Source organism: Bos javanicus, chromosome 25 (genome assembly GCF_032452875.1).
Source record: "Bos javanicus breed banteng chromosome 25, ARS-OSU_banteng_1.0, whole genome shotgun sequence".
Classification (NCBI taxonomy): Eukaryota; Metazoa; Chordata; class Mammalia; order Artiodactyla; family Bovidae; genus Bos; species Bos javanicus.
In genome coordinates, this window is record NC_083892.1 from 15,933,329 (window position 1) to 15,944,407 (window position 11,079).

Here is an 11,079-nt window from a genome sequence, read left to right on the forward strand (position 1 = left end):
ACCTTTGTTGGCAAAATAATGTCTCTGCTTTTCAATATGCTATCTAGGTTGGTCATAACTTTCCTTCCAAGGAGTAAGCATCTTTTAATTTCATGGCTGCAGTCACCATCTGCAGTGATTTTGGAGCCCCAAAAAATAAAGTCTGACACTGTTTCCACTGTTTCCCCATCTATTTCCCATGAAGTGATGGGACCAGATGCCATGATCTTCATTTTCTGAATGTTGAGCTTTAAGCCAACTTTTTCACTCTCCTCTTTCACTTTCATCAAGAGGCTTTTTAGTTCCTCTTCACTTTCTGCTATAAGGGTGGTGTCATCTGCATATCTGAGGTTATTGATATTTCTCCCGGCAATCTTGATTCCAGCTTGTGTTTCTTCCAGTCTAGCGTTTCTCATGATGTACTCTGCATATAAGTTAAATAAACAGGGTGACAATATACAGCCTTGACGTACTCCTTTTCCTATTTGGAACCAGTCTGTTGTTCCATGTCCAGTTCTAACTGTTGCTTCCTGACCTGCATACAGATTTCTCAAGAGGCAGGTCAGGTGGTCTGGTATTCCCATCTCTTTCAGAATTTCCCACAGTTTACTGTGATCCATGCAGTCAAAGGCTTTGGCATAGTCAATAAAGCAGAAATAGATGTTTTTCTGGAACTCTCTTGCTTTTTCCATGACTCAGCAGATGTTGGCAATTTGATCTCTGGTTCCTCTGCCTTTTCTAAAACCAGCTTGAACATCTGGAAGTTCACGGTTCACGTATTGCTAAAGCCTGGCTTGGAGAATTTTGAGCATTACTTTACTAGTGTGTGAGATGAGTGCAATTGTGTGGTAGTTTGAGCATTCTTTGGCATTGCTTTTCTTTGGGATTGGAATGAAAACTGACCTTTTCCAGTCCTGTGGCCACTGCTGAGTTTTCCAAATTTGCTGGCATATTGAGTGCAGCACTTTCACAGCATCATCTTTCAGGATTTGAAATAGCTCCACTGGAATTCCATCACCTCCACTAGCTTTGTTCGTAGTGATGCTTTCTAAGGCCCACTTGACTTCACATTCCAGGATGTCTGGCTCTAGGTCAGTGATCACACCATCGTGATTATCTGGGTCATGAAGATCTTTTTTGTACAGTTCTTCTGTGTATTCTTGCCACCTCTTCTTAATATCTTCTGCTTCTGTTAGGTCCATACCATTTCTGTCCTTTATTGAGCCCATCTTTGCATGAAATGTTCCCTTGGTATCTCTAATTTTCTTCAGGAGATCTCTAGTCTTTCCCATTCTGTTGTTTTCCTCTATTTCTTTGCATTGACCACTGAGGAAGGCTTTGTTATCTCTCCTTCCTATTCTTTGGAACTCTGCATTCAAATGGGAATATCTTTCCTTTTCTCCTTTGCTTTTCACTTCTCTTCCTTTCACAGCTATTTGTAAGGCCTCTCCAGACAGCCATTTTGCATGTTTGCATTTCTTTTCCATGGGGATGGTCTTGATCCCTGTGTCCTGTACAATGTCACGAACCTCAGTCCATAGTTCATCAGGCACTCTATCTATCAGATCTAGTCCCTTAAATCTATTTCTCACTTCCACTGTATAATCATTTAGGTCATACCTGAATGGTCTAGTGGTTTTCCCTACTTTCTTCAATTCAAGTCTGAATTTGGTAATAAGGAGTTCATGATCTGAGCCACAGTCAGCTCCTGGTCTTGTTTTTGTTGACTGTATAGAGCTTTTCCATCTTTGGCTGCAAAGAACATAATCAATCTGATTTCTGTGTTGACCATCTGGTGATGTCCATGTGTAGAGTCTTCTCTTGTGTTGTTGCAAGAGGGTGTTTGCTATGGCCAGTGTGTTCTCTTGGCAAAACTCTTAGTCTTTGCCCTGCTTCATTCCGTATTCCAAGGCCAAATTTGCCTGTTACTCCAGGTTTTTCTTGACTTCCTACTTTTGCATTCCAGTCCCCTATAATGAAAAGGACATCTTTTTTGGGTGTTAGTTCTAAAAGGTCTTGTAGGTCTTCATAGAACCGTTCAACTTCAGCTTCTTCAGCGTTACTGGTTGGGGCATAAACTTAGATTCTGGATGCTTAGCACTAAGTAAATAGGAGAAGGAAATGGCAACCCACTCCAGTGTTCTTGCCTGGAGAATCCCAGGGATGGGGGAGCCTGGTGGGTTGCCGTCTATGGGGTCGCACAGAGTCAGACACGACTGAAGTGACTTAGCAGCAGCAGTAGCAGCACTAAGTAATGGCCCAAGCACATAGTGATTACTCAATACTTTACATGTAGGAAGATAGCAACACAATTCTAGAATCACACAGACCTGGGAATCAATGCTAACACTGCCCCAAATTTGCTGGATAATCTTAAGGAATTTATGATTACTTTCTGAACCCTGTTTTTTTTTTTCTCTCTCTCTCTTAAGAAATAGAGATTGTTAAATATTCCTTAGAGGATATAGTAGATAATTAACATAAAATATCTAGCATAGGCCTACACATGGTTATCATTCAATAATGGTATGATATTATTCCTACCCAAATTTATTTGCTAATTACTATATTCAAGTAAATTAGAGTATACTAATATTCCAGGGAATTAAGGAGGCTAAAATATTGATACTTGAAACAACTTGGAAATAGCATAAATTTTATACTTTTAAAGAGTATAAATTTTGTACTTTCTGCAAAAGTATGGAAATTGCATAATATAAGCCTCATTAAGGCCCAAAACAATAGTTGTTACATAGTGATAGGAAGCTGGTCTGGAAAAGTCAGGAAATACTTCCTGGAAGAGGTGGCATGATAAATAGCCTTCAAAGATGGCCACCACCAATTCTTGCCCTGCTTGTTTTTACACGCTGCTCTAAGCACCAAGACAGGAACCCATTTCTACTCCCAGTGAAATCTAGATTCCTTAGTGACTTATCAACAGAATGAAAATGGAACTAAGTCTTATGAGGCCTGGCTGCTGCTGCTGCTGCTAAGTTGCTTCAGTCGTGTCTGACTCTGTGTGATCCCAGAGACGACAGCTCACCAGGCTCCCCCATCCCTGGGATTCTCCAGGCAAGAACACTGGAGTGGGTTGCCATTTCCTTCTCCAATGCATGAAAGTGAAAAGTGGAAGTGAAGTCACTCAGTCATGCCTGACTCTTAGCGAACCCATGGACTACAGCCTACCAGGCTCCTCCGTCCATGGGATTTTCCAGGCAAGAGTAATGGAGTGGGGTGCCATTGCCTTCTCCGATGAGGCCTGGCAGCTTCCACTTTTGTCTTGGAATCAGCCACCATTATACAAGGTTCTTGACCAGGACTACTGAATTATGAGAAATAACACAGAGAGAGATTCGTGTGAAGGAGAACTGAAGTACCCAGAAATGTGAGGGAAGTTTCTTGAACCTTTGATCCTGGCCTAGGCAGCCAAAAGGGTATCTGAGTGAAAGACATCAACCAACACCAATGGAGTATAAGAACCACCCTGCTGACCCTTGTCTCAATTCCAAATTCATAGAGGCACGAAAAATAATAAGCTATTATTGATTTAAACCACTAAATTTAGGGACTCTTTGTTGGAAAGCAATAGATAAAAGAAAGAGGTGGGAATTTGAATGTACATAGGCCTGACATGAAGGGGCAGACATAGTGAGAAAGGCCTTCTAAATAGGGAAATTCAGTGTAATATTTGGATCAATCTAATGACTACTCCAGGCTTCCCTGGTGGCATTAGTGGTAGAGAATCTATCTGCCAAGGCAGGGAATGCGAGAGGAGTGGGTTCGATCCCTGAGTCAGAAAGAGCCCCTGGAGTAGAAAATGGCAACCTTCTCCAGTATTCTTGCCTGGGAAATTTCATGGACAGAGGAGCCCGGTGAGCTACAGTTCATGGCAGAGAGTTGAACACAACTGAGCAACTAAGCCCAGCACATAGCAATGACTGATCCAGGCTTACATTTCAGCTTCTCAACCCACAGCTTCCCATCTGTGACTCTCCAAGCAGGCTGACTACCCCTCAGGCTATCTTTCAACTCCCAGCCTTTGGACCTGCTCTTCCCACTGCTTCACTATTTCTAGTCCTTTTTCAGCCCCAATTTAGGCCTCAAATGTTGTTTCTTTAGGTTAGCCTTCTTTTGCTGTGTCCACAAGTCCAACATGTATCACAGTGTTGTTCTTGTTAGACTAATGACCTTATTTTTTCACAAGATCATTAATTAATTGGGAGAAGGGAAAGTGTTTTCTGTAGAATGTAAACTAATTGATGAGGAAGGAATAAACGAATTGAAAATTATCATTGGCAACCGTCACTGTAATAACTGATTCAGGCACAAATCACCAACAGATGCTAAAAGCAGTGGGTATAAGTTTTATAAGGTAAGGGATACTTGCATAGCCTCAGAGTATATACCCTAAAATTCTTTATTAATTACAAAGGCATAAAAGTAATTCTATAATGGAGAAACCTTTAATCAAGTGATCAAAGTTAATACCAACTGTGATGGAACAAACCAATGCCATACACTTACTGAACGATTACTGAGAAGGACACAATATCCCTTGTGTAATAATCTGGCAAAAATGTATAACCTGAATCTAATCAGGAGACAGCTGATAGACCAAACTTTATGGACATTCTTAACACTTTTCAAAACATACTAATATTCTAAAGACAAAGAAAGACTGAGGCAACATTCCAGAGTAAAGACAGAGTCATGAAAACTAACTGCAATGCATGATCCTGGATTGAATCCTGAGCCTGAAGAAATATGCTCTAAAGGGCACCTTAGGAACATTTGGTGAAAGTGTAATAAAGTCTACAGATTAGATAATTATATTGTGTAAATACTGAATTTTTCCTTATTTTGATTACTGTACTGTGACTTAAAAGATGGTTTTTGACAAAAACAAAAAAGCATTTCATGGTAAATGGGGCATGATATATTAAACAAAATGTTTTAAAAACACCATATATATATATATATATATATATATATATGTATATATGCACATGTAGAGAGAAAACAATAAAGCAAATGTGGAAAATTAACAGTTGATAAAAACAAGTGAAGAGTATACATAGTTTGTACTAGTTTTGTAACTTACCTATAAGTTTAAAATTATTTCAAACAGAAGCATTTGAAAAATAAAATATAATATCAGATATTTGGTAGATAAAATACAATATCATACAGCTACACAGCCACCAAATTGGCTACAATGAAAAAGATGGACAATATTAAGAGTTGGTAAGGAGGAGGTAAGAGAAACCCAAGTAAGACGGTAGGTGCTTCGAGAGGGCATCAAAGGGCAGACACACTGAAACCATAATCACAGAAAACTAGCCAATCTGATCACAAGGACTGCAGCCTTGTCTAACTCAATGAAACTAATCCATGTCATGTGGGGCCACCCAAGACAGACGGGTCATGGTGGAGAGGTCTGACAGAATGTGGTCCACTGGAGAAGGGAATGGCAAACCACTTCAGTATTCTTGCCTTGAGAACCCTATGAACAGTATGAAAAGGCAAAATGATAGGATACTGAAAGAGGAACTCCCCAGGTCAGTAGGTGCCCAATGTGCTACTGAAGATCAGTGGAGAAGTAACTCCAGAAAGAATGAAGGGATGGAGCCAAAGCAAGAACAATACCCAGTTGTGGATGCGACTGGTGATAGAACCAAGGTCCGATGCTGTAAAGAGCAATATTGCATAAGAACCTGGAATGTCAGGCCCACGAATCAAGGCAAATTGGAAGTGGTCAAACAGGAGATGGCAAGAGTGAATGTTGACTTTCTAGGAATCAGAGAACTAAAATGGACTGGAATGGGAGAATTTAACTCAGATGACCATTATATCTACTACTGTGGGCAGAAATCTCTTAGAAGAAATGGAGTAGCCATCATGGTCAGCAAAAGAATTTGAAATGCAGTACTTGGATGCAATCTCAAAAATGACAGAATGATCTCTGTTTGTTTCCAAGGCAAACCATTCAATATCACGGTGATCCAAGCCTATGCCCCAAACCAGTAACACTGAAGAAGCTGAAGTTGAACAGTTCTATGAAGACCTACAAGACCTTTCAGAACTAACACCCAAAAAAATGTCCTTTTCATTATAGGGGACTGGAATGCAAAAGTAGGAAGTCAAGAAACACCTGGAATAACAGGCAAATTTGGCCTTGGAATACAGAATGAAAGGGCAAAGGCTAATAGAGTTTTGCCAAGAGAACGCACTGGCCATAGCAAACACCCTCTTCCAACAACACAAGAGAAGACTCTACACATGGACATCACCAGATGGTCAACACCGAAATCAGATTGATTATATTCTTTGCAGCCAAAGATGGAGAAGCTCTATACAGTCAGCAAAAACAAGACTGGGGGCTGACTGTGGCTCAGATCACGAACTCCTTATTGCCAAATTCAGACTGAAATTGAAGAAAGTAGGGAAAACCACTAGACCATTCAGGTATGACCTAAATCAAACCCCTTATGATTATACAGTAGAAGTGAGAAATAGATTTAAGGGCCTAGATCTGATAGACAGAGTACGTGATGAACTATGGATGGAGGTTCATGACATTGTACAGGAGACAGGGATCAAGATCACCCCCATGGAAAAGAAATGCAAAAAAGCAAAATGGCTGTCTGAGGAGGCCTTACAAATAGCTGTGAAAAGAAGAGAAGCGAAGAGCAAAGGAGAAAAGGAAAGATATTCCCATTTGAATGCAGAGTTCCAAAGAATAGGAAGGAGAGATAAGAAAGCCTTCCTCAGTGATCAATGCAAAGAAATAGAGGAAAACAACAGAATGGGAAAGACTAGAGATCTCCTGAAGAAAATTAGAGATACCAAGGGAACATTTCATGCAAAGATGGGCTCGATAAAGGACAGAAACGGTATGGACCTAACAGAAGCAGAAGATATTAAGAAGAGGTGGCAAGAATACACAGAAAAACTGTACAAAAAAGATCTTCACAACCCAGATAATCACAATGGTGTGATCACTGACCTAGAGCCAGACATCCTGGAATGTGAAGTCAAGTGGGCCTTAGAAAGCATCACTACGAACAAAGCTAGTGGAGGTGATGGAATTACAGTGGAGCTACTTCAAATCCTGAAAGATGATGCTGTGAAAGTGCTGCACTCAATATGCCAGCAAATTTGGAAAACTCAGCAGTGGCCACAGGACTGGAAAAGATCAGTTTTCATTCCAATCCCAAAGAACGGCAATGCCAAAGAATGCTCAAACTACCACACAATTGCACTCATCTCACACACTAGTAAAGTAATGCTCAAAATTCTCCAAGCCAGGCTTTAGCAATACGTGAACCGTGAACTTCCATATGTTCAAGCTGGATTTAGAAAAGGCAGAGGAACCAGAGATCAAATTGCTAACATCCACTGGATCATGGAAAAAGCAAGAGAGTTCCAGAAAAACATCTATTTCTGCTTTATTGACTATGCCAAAGCCTTTGACTGCATGGATCACAATAAACTGTGGGAAATTCTGAAAGAGATGGGAATACCAGACCACCTGACCTGTCTCTTGAGAAACCTATATGCAGGTCAGGAAGCAACAGTTAGAACTGGACATGGAACAACAGACTGGTTCCAAATAGGATAAAGAGTACGTCAAGGCTGTATATTGTCACCCTGTTCATTTAACTTATATGCAGAGTACAACATGAGAAACGCTGGGCTGCAAGAAGCACAAGCAGGAATCAAAATTGCCAGGAGAAATATCAATAACCTCAGATATGCAGATGACACCACCCTTATGGCAGAAAGTGAAGTGAAGTTGCTCAGTTGTGTCTGACTCTTTGCAACCCCATGGACTACAGCCTACCAGGCTCCTCCATCCATGGAGTTTTCCAGGCAAGAGTACTGGAGTGGGTTGCCATTTCCTTCTTCAGGAGATCTTCCTGACCCAGGGATCAAAGCCGGGTCTCCTGCATTGCAGGCAGACGCTTTACCATCTGAGCCACCAAAAACCCTCTTGATGAAACTGAAAGTGGAGAGTGAAAAAGTTGACTTAAAACTCAACATTCAGAAAACGAAGATCATGGCATCTGGTCCCATCAGTTCATGGGAAATAGATGGGGAAATAGTGTCAGACTTTATTTGGGGGGCCTCCAAAATCACTGCAAATGGTGATTGCAGCCATGAAATTAAAAGATGCTTACTCCTTGGAAGGAAAGCTATGACCAACCTAGATAGCATATTGAAAAGCAGAGACATTTCTTTGCCAACAAAGGTCCATCTAGTCAAGGCTATGGTTTTTCCTGTGGTCATGTATGGATGTGAGAGTTGGACTGTGAAGAAGGCTGAGCGCCGAAGAATTGATGCTTTTGAACTGTGGTGTTGGAGAAGACTCTTGAGAGTCCCTTGGACTGCAAGGAGATCCAACCAGTCCATTCTGAAGGAGATCAGATTTCTTTGGAAGGAATGATGCTAAAGCTGAAACTCCAGTACTTTGGCCACCTCATGCGAAGAGTTGACTCATTGGAAAAGACCTTGATGCTGGGAGGGATTGGGGGCAGGAGGAGAAGGGGACAACAGAGGATAAGATGGCTAGATGGCATCAGCGACTCGATGGACATGAGTTTGAGTGAACTCCAGGAATTGATGATGGACAGGGAGGCCTGGTGCACTGCAGTCCATGGGGTCGCAAAGAGTCAGACACAATTGAGCAACTGAAATGAACTGAACTGAAGGATATTGAGCTACTGCAACTTGCTTATGTTATTGAAATGGAATGCAAATTGTTACAACCACTTCAGAAAACTATTTGATTGGCAATGGCAACCCACTCCAGTATTCTTGCCTAGAGAATCCCAGGGATGGGGGAGCCTGGTGGGCTGCCGTCTATGGGGTTGCACAGAGTCAGACACGACTGAAGCGACTTAGCAGCAGCAGTAGCAGCAGCTGAAATTTAAAATAGCCATATATGTCTCAACAATTTCATGCTGAAATATAGGTCTATAAAAATGCACATAGGACTTCCCTGGAGTCTCAGTGGTAAAGAATCCACTTGCCAACACAGGAGGCAGAGGTTTGATCCCTGGTCTGTGAAGATACCATATGCTGCAGGGCAACTAAGCCTGAGTGCCACAACTACTGAGCCTGGGCTCTAGAGCGTGGGAGCCGCAACTACTGAGTCCACATGTCACAACTGCTGAAACCTGAATGTTCTAGAGCCTGTGCTCTGCAATAAGAGAAGCCACCACAATGAGAAGCCCATGTACTGTAACTAGAGAGTAGTCCCTTGCTCACTGCAACTAAAGAAGAGCCTGCTCAGAAGACATAAATAGACATTTTTCCAAAGAAAACATACAAATGGCTAATAGGCACATAAAAAGATATTCAACATCACTAATTATTCAGTTCAGTTCAGTTGCTCAATTGTGTCCGACTCTTTGTGACCCCATAAATCACAGCAGGCCAGGCCTCCCTGTCCATCACCAACTCCCGAAGTTCACTCAAACCCAGGTCCATTGAGTCAGTGATGCCACCCAGCCATCTCATCTTCTGTCATCCCCTTCTCCTCCTGCCCCCAATCCCTCCCAGCATCAGAGTCTTTTCCAATGACTCAACTCTTTGCATGAGGTGGCCAAAGTACTGGAGTTTCAGCTTTAGCATCATTCCTTCTAAAGAAATCCCAGGGCTGATCTCCTTCAGAATGGACTGGTTGGATCTCCTTGCAGTCCAAGGGACTCTCAAGAGTCTTCTCCAACACCACAGTTCAAAAGCATCAATTCTTCGGTGCTCAGCCTTCTTCACAGTCCAACTCTCACATCCATACATGACCACTGGAAAAACCATAGCCTTGACTAGATGGACCTTTGTTGGCAAAGAAATGTCTCTGCTTTTGAATATGCTATCTAGGTTGGTCATAAGTTTTCTTACTCAGCCACTAAAAAGAATGAAATCATGCCATATGCAGCAACATGGATGGACCTAGAGAGTGCCATACTGAGTGAAGTAAAGTCAGACAGAGAAGAAGAAATATTGTGTGATATCCTTTATATGTTGAATCTAAAAAGAAATGATACAAGTGAACTTACAAATCTGAAACATACTCACAAATTTAGAGAATGAATTTATGGTTGCCAGAGGAAGGACTGGGGGAAGGGATAGTTAGGGAGTTTGGGATAGACATGTACCCATGGCTATATTTAAAATGGATAACCAACAAGAGCCTATTGTATAGCACATGGAACTCTGCTCAGTGTTGTATGGCAGCTTGGATGGGAGGGGAGTTTGAAGGAGAATGGATACATGTATACGTATGGCTGAGTCCCTTGGCTATTCACCTTAAACTATCACAACATTATTTATTAATTGGCTATATCCCAATACAAAATGATTTTTAAAGTCTGCTCAACAACAAAGACCCAGCACAGCCAAATAAAATAAATAAGTATTTTTAAATCCACTTATAAGCAAATTCTGCAAAAAATATGCATAAGAATAAACTATAGCTTGGCTTTTCTTTGTTGCCAAAAAATAGAAAAAACTCAAATGCACACTACACAGATAAACACAGCATTGCATATCCCCTAAATGGAACCTACACAGCAATGCAAAACGAATTATTTCTAACAACTAGGAGAAATTAACTCATAAAAATATTTAGCCGAATAAATCAAAGTAGTGCATCTTCTATGAGTACATTTATATTGAATTCAAAGACATAAAAAACAAATTTGCAATTTTTAGAAGGATAGTGGTTACCCCTTGTAGGTAAAGCATTCTCCCAATGCTTTGTTTAGTGATCTGGGTGGTGCTTCCTTAGGTGTATCCTTTTTGGAAACTCATTGAGTTTTACCTTAATGACTGGGCACTTTTCTGTATGTATGTCACTCTTCAACAAAATGTTTACATTATTATTTTTTTAAGGATGATAAAAATGCCTTAGAGTACATACCAGGCACTATTTTCCATGGATTTCTGGAAAAGTTCTTGTTTCTTCAAATTCGCAAGTCATGAACTGTGTGCTATTAGGGGGCAGTTATGGCTACACACCTGTCATTTTTGTAAATGGAGAAACTGAGGCCCAAAGTGGTTAAGCAACTTGCTGAGGGTCACACAGCCAGGATGTGG